The sequence below is a fragment of the Montipora capricornis genome, chromosome 1, assembly GCF_036669925.1.
Source record: "Montipora capricornis isolate CH-2021 chromosome 1, ASM3666992v2, whole genome shotgun sequence".
In the NCBI taxonomy this organism is placed as follows: Eukaryota; Metazoa; Cnidaria; class Anthozoa; order Scleractinia; family Acroporidae; genus Montipora; species Montipora capricornis.
Genome location: NC_090883.1, coordinates 5,827,502 through 5,842,501, shown reverse-complemented (window position 1 = coordinate 5,842,501; position 15,000 = coordinate 5,827,502). Strand labels below are relative to the sequence as shown.

Here is a 15,000-nt window from a genome sequence, read left to right as displayed (position 1 = left end):
TTCAGTCAAAGGCTATAAAATTTGATCCAAGATCACCAAATCAGCAAACAAGAGAGAAAAACAGTCAAAATTGTCTCCCTGCCAGCTCTTTTTTTTGTTCCATGACATCAAGTCAAACTGTGTAGAGGGGTCAGACTCTGAAGAGACAAACCAGAGTCTGTGCCTTTTACAGACAGTTATGATATTGCTACTGAGCACTTTAAATCTATGATTGATTCCTATGTTTCCGGCACAACAATCACCCAAGAAGAGATAGATGAAACGGAGAGAACAACTTGAGGACAAAACATAAACAATCTTTGGTTTGAAAAAAGAAAATCTCTTTTGGCAACTTTAAACTTTGGAAAAGCAGCTAAGAACAAGGTGGAACCTTCAAATAAGTTGAAATCAATCCTTTACTCGAATTTTACAACAGATGCTACTCAATATGACATGGAAAGTGAATTAAAGGCAGTGCACCTTTATATCCGCAAGGAAATGAAAAAGGATGGCATTGATGTTACTGTTGAGGAAATTGGGCTACTGGTGTCCAAGGACAAGCCATACCTGGGGGCAAGCCTAGACAGGATTGTAACCATTAAGGATACACACGAAAAATGGGGAATGGAAGTTAAATCCTCTTTAAGCAAAGCAGGCATGACTATTGAAGAAGCCTGCCAAAATAAAGCTTTTTTTCCGGAGAAACTTGCCGATGGAACTGTAAGGTTAAAACGAAATCATGATTATTATGTACAAATTCAAGGGGAGCTCTACTGTTCTAACTTGAATCTTAAAGGGACCATTCTTATAGTATACTTTGGAGAGAGTAGACCACTATTTGTGGAGAAACTTTATTTGGACAACTCTTGGATCAGTGACTCCCTGCCAAAGATAGATTTCTTTTACAGAGGTGCTCTTTTTCCTGAGCTCATTACCAGATGAGTGCAGCGGGGTAAGATTCCATACCTGCATGGAGGTTGGTTGCCATTTGGCCAATATTGCTGCACAAGTATTGGTTTGAAAATGCAATTTCAAAGGCAATTGTAAACAACTATTGTGTAGTAAATTTACATCATTTATTACTACAGCCATTACTTTTCCTCTCATGTAACAGTGCTAAGAATGTATCCATAAGAACCTTGATGAGACAAGCAAATCACCTTGCAGGATGAATTTGCACTTCTATATTGAGTAAAGTTTGAACTGACAATACTTGAAATGTCAGCTGGGTGTTACATTAGTTACAGTCAAAAACCTTCTAAAACTAAGACTTATTTTGTCATGGGTATATAGTGTTGGGAGAGTACCAATACTCCTTACCACTTAAAATAACAGAACCCCGAGTTAAGCAACAGTAGCTAAGAGCCACTCAGGAGAGAGACTAAGGCCTGTTTCAAACGCCGTGCTAAAGTCGTGCCGAACTAAATTCAATTTGGCTTGACTGTAGCACGACATTGGCACGACTTGGTTTCAAACGTCGAGCCATAGTCGAGCTTAATTCACTTTACTAGGCCCTTTACTGGGCGTTTACAAAAGGGACAATATTACGAACCAGCGGTATAACGGATAAATCCAAAATGGCGGAGTGTGTTCCTGATGGAGAATTTGATGAACGTTTGCGTACTTTTATGTTTTTTAAACAAGCCCAGGCTGCAAGGAGAGCGAGGCGACAATTGCAGCAGGCACTATTAACCCATGCCATTGCTAGAAGAAGATTAGTGATCCTGATGTGCTGTTTGATCACTATCTTGCTGATATCTTCAGAAGCAAGTGTATTACGATCATGTCGTCGACTACACAGAAATTTAGAATGGTGGTAAGAAGACCTTTAGAATTTCAAGAGCTACATTCCACTACATTCTGAACAAAATCAGTTGTGATTTACAACGACAAATCGTTGCAGAAATTCCGATTTCTCCTGAGTGTAGGCTAGGTATCTGCCTATTCCATCTCGGGAGAGGAGATCTTATACCATCTCAGAAATGACTGGCTTTGGACTATCCACTGTCTCAACAATCGTGCAGGACGTTTGTGAGGCAATCATGAAAAATCTTTGGGCTGAGTGTGTCACCCATCATTTTCCAAAGGATGAGGTTGAGTTCAAAGAGAAAATGCTGGATTTTGAGGAACTGTGGCAATGCCCATGCTGTTGGGGTTTGTGTAGATGGCTGCCACATACCGATTAAGTGCCCTAAAGGTGGAGCAGAGGCCAGGAAGGAGTATTATAATTTTGAAAACTGATATTCTATTGTTTTAATGGCACTAGTAAATGCAAAGTACCGTTTTATGTGGGGAAGTTGTGGTTTCCCAGGAAATTCTCACGACTTGGGAAAAAGTGCAACAAGCAACAGTAATTCCAAATATTGGGAAAATTATTGATGGAGTATGTGTATCTCCAGTTATAGTGGGGGACTCAGCATTTCAGTTTTCGACATGGTTAATGAAACTATATACAAATGCAGTCCTTTCCCAAGAACAAAGGTATTTTAATTATCGTTTAAGTAGGGCTAAAATGGTAACTGAGGGTGCCTATGGGCAGCTGAAGGGTTGATGGAGGATCCTGTTAAGAAAGTGTGAAAATAGCCGGGAGTATTTGAAAACAATGAGACTTGCATGTATGGTCCTCCATAATATTTGTCTGGATTTAGGAGACACCATTTCACGTAAGCTGAATGTAACCCTTGATCCAACCACAGGAGAAAGAAGGGACAGAGATACCATTAGGGCTCTGTTGTGTATGTGTCAGTGTCCTCCACTAAGAGACACCAATCATCAAGCTGATTTGATAGGAAAGAAACTAACTAAGAAATGCTGGGATGAAAAACAAGGACATGGAGTTTGTTGATGTATTTTTCCAGTAGTGAGCTGCATATTTTTCAGATATGTTTATATTGTCTATAAAAGCATGTTACCAAAATTCAACTATTGTGTTAAATTTAAAAATTATTGGTATCTGTATGGGTCTGTACCAGAGTGCGAATTACAAATGAAAAAAATGAGATGGAAGGTAAAGCTGCTTACTATAATTTACAAAAATTCTAAAAGAATCTCTGTACGGTGGTCAATTTACATCATCAACTCTGTTGATAAAACCAAATTTTTGTATACTACTTCCCCACCGACGCAGCACCACAGTTTCTTTAGAAACTACCCCTTCATTCATTTACTATAATTTAGTTCCTTTTTTATGGTTTTAGTAGTTTTTGCGTGGTACAAAAAGGTTTTCAAGGGTTTCCACCAACAAACAATGATAATATGTTTACAATTACATTTTAATTCGTGTTTAATCATATCAAAAGTCAACATTTGGATAGGATATAATTATCTATGGGTAGCTACAATAGTAGAGCAAACAAACAGTAAATCTGTGTAATGAGCTGTTTAACCTCATACAAAGATGTGTTTCACTACTTTCACCTATTTCCATAATAAACAATATTTTGTTAAGTTTTTCTAAAGTTTCCTTTTTTAATTTTAAAACACAACGGAAAGTAATTATCAGTAATGAAAATTATATACAATCAAATTAACAATGGACCAAGTTGATATCCCTCAATGTTGTTCCACTTCAGATAGATTCAAGGTTAATTGTTTTTAAGGTAATAAAATGTACAATTTCAATTTAACCAGGGCAAAGAAAAACAATGCTCAAGGTTGTAGTCTAGACATGTAAATTAGAACACCTTGTTAACCTACTTTGGTCCACACTCCACATTAACAGCGTTCAGTGAAAAGTAGACAATTTGTTAACATAAGTCAATGTATGCTGTTTTGTAGCAATGTTTTATTTTCAAACTATATTTTTCTTTAAAGGTCTATTATCAACTCCAGGGAGGGGTTGGAAAGACTACTCAGAGAAAAAAAAACTGGATGTTGATGAGCACTAACAGCTAAAGCCATTACACCTATCCTCGAAAACCTCACCTGTACCCTAAGAAATACTGTGCATTACACATCATCAATTTGTTTAGTCTGACCAAGTTTCGGGCTGTGCAAGCATGGCAGAGGGGGGCTGAATAAAGATCTCTGTACAGTCCAAAATTATTCTAGTTGCAAACTCGTCAAATTCGTCTGGCATGTTTTTGCGTACCAACTCTTGTGATGGAAAAGGGAAAAGGTCTGAGTTCAAAGTACAACAAATTGATCCAGGTTATACATATTTTGGACACAAGGCTTGTACTAACACCAAACCTGTCTGCAAGGTCCTGGACAAATAATCCAGCCTTCAGTCGCATCAATACTAAAAGAAATCATCAAGAAATGTTAATTTCCTGGAAGGTCCAGGCTTATTTTTATTTTCATCCTCTCGATGAGGCTGCCTCTCTCTCACTAAGTGTTCTCCTTTCCAGTACTCCATTTTCGCTAATTTTGGCTCAAGATACTTGAAAAAACTTATCATTGCTTCATAGCAAGGAAACCCAGTGTAAAATAGGATGCCTGAATTATCAGCCTTTATTTTGTCGAAGGAAAATTGGCGCCCCAGCAAAATCTCATTCTCTTTTTCCATCTCTGCCAACTTTTCTTCACGATCAGCTAACTTAAGTTCCAGTGATGTAATCTGCCTCTGTAGTTGTTCAACAAGATTAGCTTTGGAGGCTTTGGTTGGATCCAGATCGTTACCAAATGAATTTGAACATTGACTGCTGCTGACTGTGGAAACTTTCAGGTGGTGCTGGTATGATTATTGAGTCTTCAGTGACTCCATTGCATCCATTTCCTGAGTTAAAGCTAATTTATTTTGGGTTCACTTTGGAGGAGCCTTTCGAGACTTTTTTGGCACGCTCCATGAAAACTGGGATGGCTCAGCACCTTAAAACAAAAATGCAATAAAAAGTCAAAATAATTACAAGACCACGATAAATGAACATGTCGTGGTGCTAATGGTCGTTTTGATAAAGTTATGTAAAAAAAAGATATATAATTATAATCTCTTGGCACTCTGTCTCCACGTGTTTTGATGCAAATGCTTGTGTAAGCGTAGTAACCAATGATGTATGCTTGAAGGAAGATTAACTTGTGAACGGTTATGCCAATGTTATTGTCCTACATGCTACAGAGAATCAAATCTCTTAAAAAAGAAAATCTTCCTCCAGCATTTTTTGAACCCCTTTATAATTTAGTCAAGTACACCTGAGTGTTACGACCAAAGACTGGGACCTTCCCACCGTATATGTAATCAGCGCATCAAATGGTCAACAAAAGCTGAGTAGAATTATAGGATTATCAATATGATTTCTTCATTGTTCATTTGTGTGTAAAGTCCTAATACTCGAGTAGTTTTTTTGTCCTCCTGTAATGTGTTGTATAAATAAAATAGTAAAAAACCAAAGAAACGTTCCAGACTGGGACCTACATTTACCTTCCATATATGGCTGTGCAATCAAATCCAAAATGGCGTTGGTCAACAATGACAATTCGAATGCATTTGCTGACTTTACTGGTGCGTTGGACATCCAATTTATGACAGTTCCAGAGGTTAACACCAGGACTTGGCATGAGTTGTATTAATAACTCGTGATAAGACAGCTTAAATGTTTGTCTAAGTGGAGAGAAAGTGCAGCTTCTGCAAGTACTGGAGCAGAAATTACAAAAAACGAAAGAAACAAAACAAAGGAAACTCCAAATAAAGACTAATCCCAAGTGACCAAAAGCACAATGCTTTCCGGTGCCTGTAGAAAGACCCGATAAAGGACTTGATGCAAGAAGAAAAGTGAACTTGTAAGCATCGAAGTTAACTTTGAAGTGTAATCTTACTTCGTCAGGAAATGTCAAAGAGACAAAAAAATCTTACTCATGCACAAACGAATCACAGCTCCCTTGCATTCCTGGAGCATCTTAACAGGCACTCTGTTTCTCTTTCCATACAGCCATCTGTGGCAAGACCTGTTATCTTTACTCTTCTCTAGCCTTACTGATGCAATCGGTTTTACTAACACACTTTTGATCGAATCTGCATTGGCAGAATTATACTATTCTAGTACATTATCGATTTCAAGGAGTTTGACATCTGCTTTCCCAGAATCTTGGTCAACATACTGCAATTTCGATGCATTTCTTTTGAGATGTCGCATACTTCATCACAAAGTATGCTGAAGAAATTAGCATTGCCTACTTCTGAAGAACTTGCTCTCTTACTGTTTCTCCAAGAAGGAGAAACATGGAACCTCTAGAGTTGTGGTCGAATTGCTCGATATCAGGCAGCTTAAGTAATTTTATCAATTAAATAGGTCTATCAAATTTGCAGTTGGGAAGTTCCTCCTTAGCAATCCAGTACATGCTCAAAAAGACGTCATCATAGAGCTTGTCTTTGGTCTGCTCTCACCTGTCAATCTGTTTCTGAGAAGTAGACTCTCTGCTTATTGGTTCAGCCTCAAAAACATGTTGAGCTGAACAAGCATGTTCTTCAAGAGTTTTGCGTTTGTATTTGACTGAAGCATCCACATCGAACTTCTTGGCCATATTCAAGGGATTGGCGGCATTGTGCTTTCGACAAAGTACGCAATACATTCCTTTTCCTTCCTCTAATGCAAACCAGCATATTGCAGTCACTATTAATTAGCATCATAATTGGAGACGTCAACAGTCATGGTAGCTTAGTTGAAGACTTCATTTTGCCTTCAAAATACAGCTGGGTACCAGGTGAAAACCGCAATCTGAACATCCATTGTTTATCTATTATGTCTTACTTTTGTACACAGACAGCAAATTTGCATTTTCTAATGACTTCATTTCAATAGGACGTATTATGTATCAAATCGCACGACCATAGCTTATTTGAGGTGATCCCCTGGTTTTGCATTGCACAACGCTACTACGCATAATTTCTTGCGTCATTGGCATGCTTCAATTTCCCCTTCAGATCCGAAGTGTCATCACATACAACATAAGACCTCTCACGGCCAAGTGCCTCCAGAATTTAGCCGAATTTCTCCCACTTCCAAAGGTCGCTCGCCTCCCAGCCTTGGGCTTGTGAAAAGTTGCTAATTTTGCTAGCATTGTGCCAAAAATTATCGCATTTACATGGCTCTGCAACCTCAAAATTGTGCTCGAGTTTTTGCGAAATCAGTTAACCAATCAAAATGGTCAAATTTTTAATTATTTCTCTGTTGGGGAAATCTGAGCTTTTTGATTGGTTGTAGGGAGTGTCCAGGGTTAAGCATGTTGTTCTGGGAAACGTTCTCCACTCGCAGAGGATGAACGACCCAACTGTTCTTTTGTGGATCATCCCAGAGGGTGACAGCAAAATTCTAAGTGCACATTGCCAAGGTTGTATGGCTGGCCAAGGAGACAGCTGTTCGCACATTGCTAGCGTACTGTTTTATGTTGAAACTTTTAACAGATTTAGAGGACAGCTGGGGTGTACCAATGAAAACTGTGCCTGGAATGCACCAACTTACAACAAAGAATTACCATTTGCTGAAGTGCACCTTTAGGTCTTGATGCGAAAACTAGATGAGAAAGTAGAAAACCTCAACGAAAATGCTTCAGTTTTAGTCTCAGAAAATTTGAAAAAAGGAAATTCTAGCTCCCAGCGAGGCCAAGTTAAACTCCTTCTATAAAAAGCTGAGCACATGTACGAGCAAGCCAGTTGCACTTAGCTTAATCTATCCTTACTCTGCGACCTTTGTTGCAAAGAACAAAACTGTTAAAACTGTCCCACATCTCTTTGCCAAGAAGTATTTGAACATGCAATACAGTAAACTGCTGGAGGCCTGTGCAAAAGTAAACAGTGAAATAACTACTGAACAAGCAAAACTCGTTGATGACACCTGAAAGCGATGAAGTTGAAGTACTTATTTTCTACATTGTGCAGGAAGAATCATGGCTTCCATAAGTAAGCAAGTATGTCAAACCAACCAAGCTCAGCCCTCCCATTCCTTAATTAAAACAATCTGCTATCCCGAAATTTTCAAGTTTAGCAATGCTGCTTCTGAACATGGCTGCAAGCATGAAAAAGAAGCCCTTGCTACATATGTTTTAACAATGAAGGCGAGCCATGTGAATCAGAAGTATCCATGGCTGCATGCCACATCACATTTTCTCTGCAGCTCTGATTGTTGTGGTGAGGGGTGTGGGGAGATTAAATGTCGCTACTGCTTAAAGGAATTGGATTTTCAAGAATACTTGACTGAGCAAAGATCGTGTTTGAATATGACAATCAAGGAAGACCATCAATGTTATTACCAAGTGCAACAGCAACTCTTTACAACTGGGAAGAAGTACAATGACCTCATTGTTTGTAGCGTAAAGGACAACATCAACTGTTTGTGTCTAAGGGTAGTCCCTGACCAAGATTACTGGGACACTGTGGTTCCTAAACTTACCAATTTTCGGACATTTGGCTTGTTGCCTGAAATTCTAGGGCACTGGTACACACAGAAACGTGACCTCACCCTAAAACAGGTTGATCCTGAAGCAGTATGTTTTTGCAGGAGTGAAACAGGGGAGGCTGTTGTTGATTGCTCCAGTACAGCATGCCCTATTTCATCATACCACTTTTCCTGCCTCAAACTCACAGCAGTACCAAACAAATGGCTGTGCCATTTGACTTGGGTTTGTGCAGACTGCAGTGCGGGAAACCTTAATTCAAATGCTAAGGTTAAAAAAACAAATATTAACAATGCTAATGCATCTAAAACTGTGAGTTCACCAAAAAGTGGAAATTTGAGCAACTATCACTACAAGCTAATTACTAGTAATAGCTATCGCTAAGTGCCAACGAGATAGACAATATAATACATAGTTTGCAGATTTGTATCAGAGTGCTATTTTTGGAACCTGATCTATATCCAACAAAGAGAATCAGACCTTTTCACTGAACACACCACATTTTATTTGTCCTACATTAACTCACATGGTGCGATGCAAATTATAGTTAATTACATGACACCGAAATGTGATGTCGTTATAAACCGCAAGATGGACACAAATGTATACTTCAACTTCCCCTTTTAGAAAAATGATCACCATTATTTGAAATTTAAACATTATAACAACAACAAAAGCCATGCCAAAATTTTGTCTTAATCCACCAATGTTTAAATGTCATTTGATTAATAATCATTTGTCAAATCCTAATTTCTCTGGCCTGTGAACCGATCTTCGGAAGTGAGTGTGGTAACCATCACTGGAACCTGATGAGAGTGGCTCTTCTTACTTTTTTGTAGTGGTGTCAGGTGGATCATGTACTTCTTGTATTGGCTGCTTAATAGATTTTAGCCTGCAGCAGGCTCTCAGAGGGACTGGGGTTAAGGATAGAATGAGAGCCTGCCTGCAAGACTTTGAATTTTGAATGTTGCGTCCAAATAACTTGGTGATGTCCGCACCGACAAGCTCTGACGATGAGAAAGCCACTTTGCTTCGCAGAGATCAGTTGGTCAGAAAAGCATATGAGAAAATCATAGAAGGTTGCAATTTTCCTGTAACTTTACATAATGAAAGGTTGAGCAAAGCGATACAATGGCTTCTCTGCTGGAAGGAAAGGAAGTTCTAGTTCTTATCCACAAGATTTGCGAAAAGTCTTATTTCCGAGTGTTTCTTTGTAGTGGCCAAAATTCAATGTGACCGACATCAGATCACCCTGGTGGTGGTAGTAGTGGTAGTAGTAGGAGTAGTAGTAGGAGTAGTAGTAGGAGTAGTAGTAGTAGTAGTAGTAGTAGTAGTAGTAGTAGTAGTAGTAGGAGTAGTAGTAGGAGTAGTAGTAGGAGTAGTAGTAGGAGTAGTGAGCAGGAGCAGTAATAATAATAATAATAATAATGGATGTGTTGGGAGGTTAGGGTGAGGAAGTCGAGAGAGACATCATTGGTATCGTTGGGGATAACGCATGAAAGGTTCTAAAGAAGATGCAGAGGAGCATCATTTCCAGGTCATTGAATATTACCAGGACATTTAAAGTTTTGAATTGATGAACTATGACTGAATTGAATGTAATTGTAGAAATATAGGAATTCTAATATCTGTGTAATATTATAGGATTTTTATTTGTTTCTTCTTATGTTAAAGGTTTTTATTTTATTTTATTTTTATTTATACCGGTATATATATTATATATTTTTTCTATTTCTTAAAGTGGATATAGTTTCTTTGTACCTCCTGGACTCATAGGCTATGCTTCGTGCCCTATGATGTCATTGTAATAGTGCATAGAGATGTTAATAAACTGTCATAATAACCAGTCTTTATTTCATCAAAAGATAAGACTACATATCTTATGTTACAATAATTCCGAAGATAAAAACTATGATAAAAATATCTACTTATATATAAATATTAAAAAAGGATGTCACTGCAATTAAGAGAGCTTAAAAATCAACCTATTTACAAAGGTGTTCATAAAATGCTCTGTATTAATTTTCGGGCATGCGCAGCCTTTTTCCTAAGATTATGTACATAAGTGTTCTGGACAGGAATGATATCTTTCAGAAGGTGGCAATCCTTGATATTGATTTCTTTAAATGATTTGGTCTTGTTTATTTGAAAGGTTCTTGATAAAAACTGGAAATAAAATGAAACAGCGTTTATGGCATCAGTCTAGAAAATTGTTTATAACTGCAAGATCGGACTCAAATGCCCCATAGACTAAAAGTTCATCGCTAAAATTAGGTAAAACAATAGATATAAAAGGGTGATACATCTCTGCCTGAGAGTAGTGTTCCTTTCATAGTGTTTGTGGAACATGTAAACACTTGTTTGCTTTGACAAGCTTGGTTCTTACATGCTCATTAAATTTCCCGTCACTCTTTCGAGTTACTCCTAGTAAAACGAAGCTATTTCATTGAGGAATGTTGTTAATTGGAGAGTAGAGTTCATTGTCATTTTTCTTTCTAAGAACCAAATCTTTACATTTACAAGGGTTGCAGACCATTTTACTGTCTTTACACCAGGTTAAGAACTGTCCTGCTAAGTTGGCAGACGAGTCGCGGTTCCTAGTGATAGGCGAAACTATAGTGGAATCATCTGCATATTAAAAGAACAGGGCAACCATTAAAAAAAATCTCCAAGTCATTCAAAAGCATATTAAAAAACATATGGTATGCTTACACTACCTTGTGTGGTTCCTCTATTGACAGATTTCCAATGTCCTAAAAGTTATAGCTAACAACAGGTTGTTGTCTTGCATAGAGGAAACTCTGATACCACATTTTAGGCATTTTAACACTAACAATAAAAAATTCTCTGTAACAGTAAATTTTATCCAGAAGGAAATAAAAACGGCCAAAAAGGGCAATGTTATTTTGTTCAGTATATCAAGACGTTTTCGGCCACTTCCGACGATTTCTGATCATTTGGGAAGATTTCTGAAGATTCTCGAAGATAGCTGAAGACTACCAAAGTTGGTCTGAAGACTACCGAAGTTGTCCAAGGAGAATTCCGACAATTTTTCACTATATTTTCGTTGTAATACTCACATGCCTCTTACATGTGAAAGATGCATGTTTACAGTGTAAAGGTACGAGTTTGTTCTTCACTCTTTTTCATTCACCATATATAAAACAGAATCTTTTTTCATTTAAATTGGATACAATGCTCAACAAATATGCCAGATTAATAAAATTCCTTCCTTGTCAAAAGGTCATGGATATATGCCATACCTGATTGTCCAGAAGTTTCCCTACCGATCAAGGCAAAACTGATCGTAGATGGCACGACTAGGTCTGCTGAATGTTATGTCAGGTGGGGTATCATCCTCCACATTGGTGTCGTATTCATCCTCTTGCACAGGTAGATCAGTCATATCACCAACAGCCACATTTACAACCTCGCTATTGGCCACAAATGTGATTCAGGTCACGACACGATCGCGATCTGCAGCTGGGGGCACACGTGTATTTGCTGGATTGCTTCTCTATTTTCTGTCACTGAATCGTCTTGAGCATCCTCTTGGACGAAGGTTGACTGGAATAAACTGATGGCGGTAGAGTTCCTACTTTGTCTTTCGTGGTTTGTTGTGAACAGTTTTTGCCTGGCGGGACGATATCTGTCAACCAACTCCTTCATAGCCGTTTCAATCTGGGGGGAGGAGGTTTCATCCCCTTTAAATCTTCAACTCCAAACTGGATATTGAAACCGGATGGTAGGATTTCTCGTGTGTGAAGTATTTGGCACCCCACTTCGTTGTTCTTTTTAAAGATTCCTTTGAAATTGTGCCAAAGTCTTGGGTATACTGCAGAGCGGTGAAAGTCTCGTTTTTGAAGTGAGAGACTGAATGAAGGTTCTCAACCCGAGTTGTTAGTAACGTTTGTAGGTCAATGTCACCAAGGAAGTCCTCATTTATTATCTTTACGTTATCTTGCAGCCGTCGCATCCCTTGTTCTAGCGGTTCAAACGATACCTGTGGTTTTTTAGACAGTTCCTTTTGGGCCATCTGTTGTTGCCATTTCGTTCATATTGTAAGACTCTGTTTACTTCAGCAACTGTGTTACTATATATCATTCACAGATGAAACATTGTTCACAGCATCTTGAAGAGTTAATTCCACAGCAGTCATCGTTTGAGCACCAATCCAAAAACTGTCGTAGAGACATCCGAGGGTGCGAAGGAAGGACACTGTGGCCACTAAGTCCTGAAATTAATTTGATTGTTCCAGCAGCTATGTCCGAAACAAAATAGTCTTCTAAGTCTTTCTCGCATTTCCGTTTAACTAAGTTAGAGTTCATTGAAATATTTCATAAAATCAACAAGTCTGTATTATCTATTTTTCCACTGCTGTAAGATCTGTAAGGTAAGATTCTGGGGTTTCCTAGGACTACCATGATTCATTCTGTATACAACAGCTTCCCCTCACGCCCCGGTTAGCCATGACTGGAAGGTAGCGCCGAAGTCTTGTTCTGCAGTAACTCTTTTACTGAGCCAGCATGTTAACGGATAACACGATCATGCTCTCGATGGTCCACGATTGACATTGTTAACTTAATAGTGTTTATGCAATTGATAACCCTTTAAACTAAAGGCTTTTATATGCTATCATTTGGATCAAGTAAACAATAAAAATAACTTGATTGGTTAACAATTAACACATCTGATTGGCCCAATTTGATTAATGTTGTCATTGGTTAAAGGCTGATTAGAAAAGTGAATTAACTCATTTCATCATTCCTCATCACGAGCTTCTTACTTTGATCCAAAGCTGCCATGCAATTTTAACGTTTCTTGTGAATCGTGGCTTGCTGGCTGCTAGGCGTAGGTGCTCTTGTGGAAACCAAATGGGTTTACGAGATAATAACTCAGATGAGGGCTATCACTGGGAATGTCCAGTGAACCAGTGCAGAAAATGAAGGTCGATCAGAGCTAGTTCTTTTTTTGAGGATTCCAAAATCCCACTTTCGGACTGGCTGTATATCATCTTCTTGTGGTCGATTGAGGAGTCCAACAAGAAAGTATCGCTACTAACCGTGTTTTCGCTCCATACGGTCATCACCACACTTCAGAGACTCCGCGACATCTGCTCCCTGAAAATTCTACACGCCAACGTTAAACTGGGTGGCAGAGGAAAGACGGTAGGTACAAATCTATGTTTGGCCACAAACTTAAGTACAACCGCAGGCGGATCAGTGGAGGCACATGGGTTTTCAGCATGGTCGAAAGAGGCACTGGCCGAGCTCTAGCGTTTCGAGTACCAACAGAATGAGAGAAACCTTTGTGGCTGGTCTGGTACAGCAATTTGTCATTATCTGGGACAAGTTTTCTCTGTACTTCAACCTGAACAGTCAGCTGCATCCATGTCATGGTTACAATTCAGAGAACTTTGTTGACCCTTTCACAGGCGCCCACTCGAACACGTAGAAGGCGTATGGAGTCAATCAAGAAAAAGTTGAAGGCCATGAGCGGGACACTAAAAAGCAAACTTCCAAGTTTACCTCGACGAATTCAACTGGTGGAAATGTTACCCTGGTGATCCCTGCGACAACTTACTCGCTGACATTTTTTCTCTAAATGTATTTCCCTTATATTTAGTTAGATCTTATTTATTTCATTATTTCATGATTTATCCTCTTGTCTATTCTATTAGTTGTGTGTGTGTTACAACCCAGAAAATGCAAGCAATAATTATTGAAACTACTCAGCTCGTTTAGTTTAACTATTCTGAGTGGTTTTTGCTGATCAAATTAATTTACTCTGGTTATAAACGTTTTCTAATTTGGCAAATAAATAGATGGTTGTTGTTTTGTTGTTGTACAAATCCGACCTGGCAAGCTATTCCTAATAGTTATTTTAACAATATGGAGGATTACCATTCCTATTGAAATGCAATTATGACTCTAAGCACTTTGACAAGAAATTGCCTCTTTTTTATAGTGAGTATTTCAAGGAGTATGCAGTGGCTATCTGATGTTTGCAATAGGGATTTTTTATTCTTTGGAACTATAAAGAAATTACAATAGAGCGCAATCTATTGTTTGGAGATATTTGGTTGAGAAAGGAATTTAGTTCGTAACAGGATTTAATAAACAAAGAGCGGTAAGTGTCTTATCTTTGGAAATATGCAAAGGAAAGATAATGTTCACCTAAATTACTTAAAATATTTCCACTTATGGCTGCATTTCCAAATTAGTTGAGAGAGAGAAAGCACAGGGCAACTGCTGTTACAAACAGAAATAAATTTGAGGAATGAGATATTTGCATCTGGTCTAAAAACAAAAGCTTATTTCTTTAAACTAAATGTAAATGTAAAGACTATAGCAAATTAGTTTCAGGAGACTATTAGGATAGGACCTACGCGCTGTTAAAAAATGGTGTAGACGTTTTCTCCGAACTTTGATTCTAGTTGGAAGCAGATCTTCAACTAAATTTACAAAACGACAGAGTGACAAAAACTATGAGAATTTGTTATAAGGCTGTGTCCACAGAATTTGATCCACGAATAAGATGCTCACAAGCAATTTAAAATCAGAAGTGATGACCTATGCTTGTCAATGTAAAAATCCTGATTCATGAGATGCACATTTTTGGAGTTCCCTAGTGAGTGTTCAATTCTATCAAGAAATCTTATCGCGGGTGAATACTCCGAGTAGCACTCACATA

The 15,000-nt window shown here is 38.3% G+C and overlaps 1 long non-coding RNA gene and 2 pseudogenes across 3 annotated transcripts in view; all 3 read left to right on the top strand.

The window, feature by feature from the left end:
- Positions 1–1,026, top strand: part of LOC138048744 (uncharacterized) — a 1,796-nt pseudogene extending 770 nt beyond the window's left edge.
- Positions 1–15,000, top strand: part of LOC138051099 (uncharacterized) — a 79,672-nt gene that overhangs the window by 36,107 nt on the left and 28,565 nt on the right. The window lies entirely within an intron of this gene.
- Positions 1,962–2,824, top strand: LOC138048736 (uncharacterized; annotated as a pseudogene).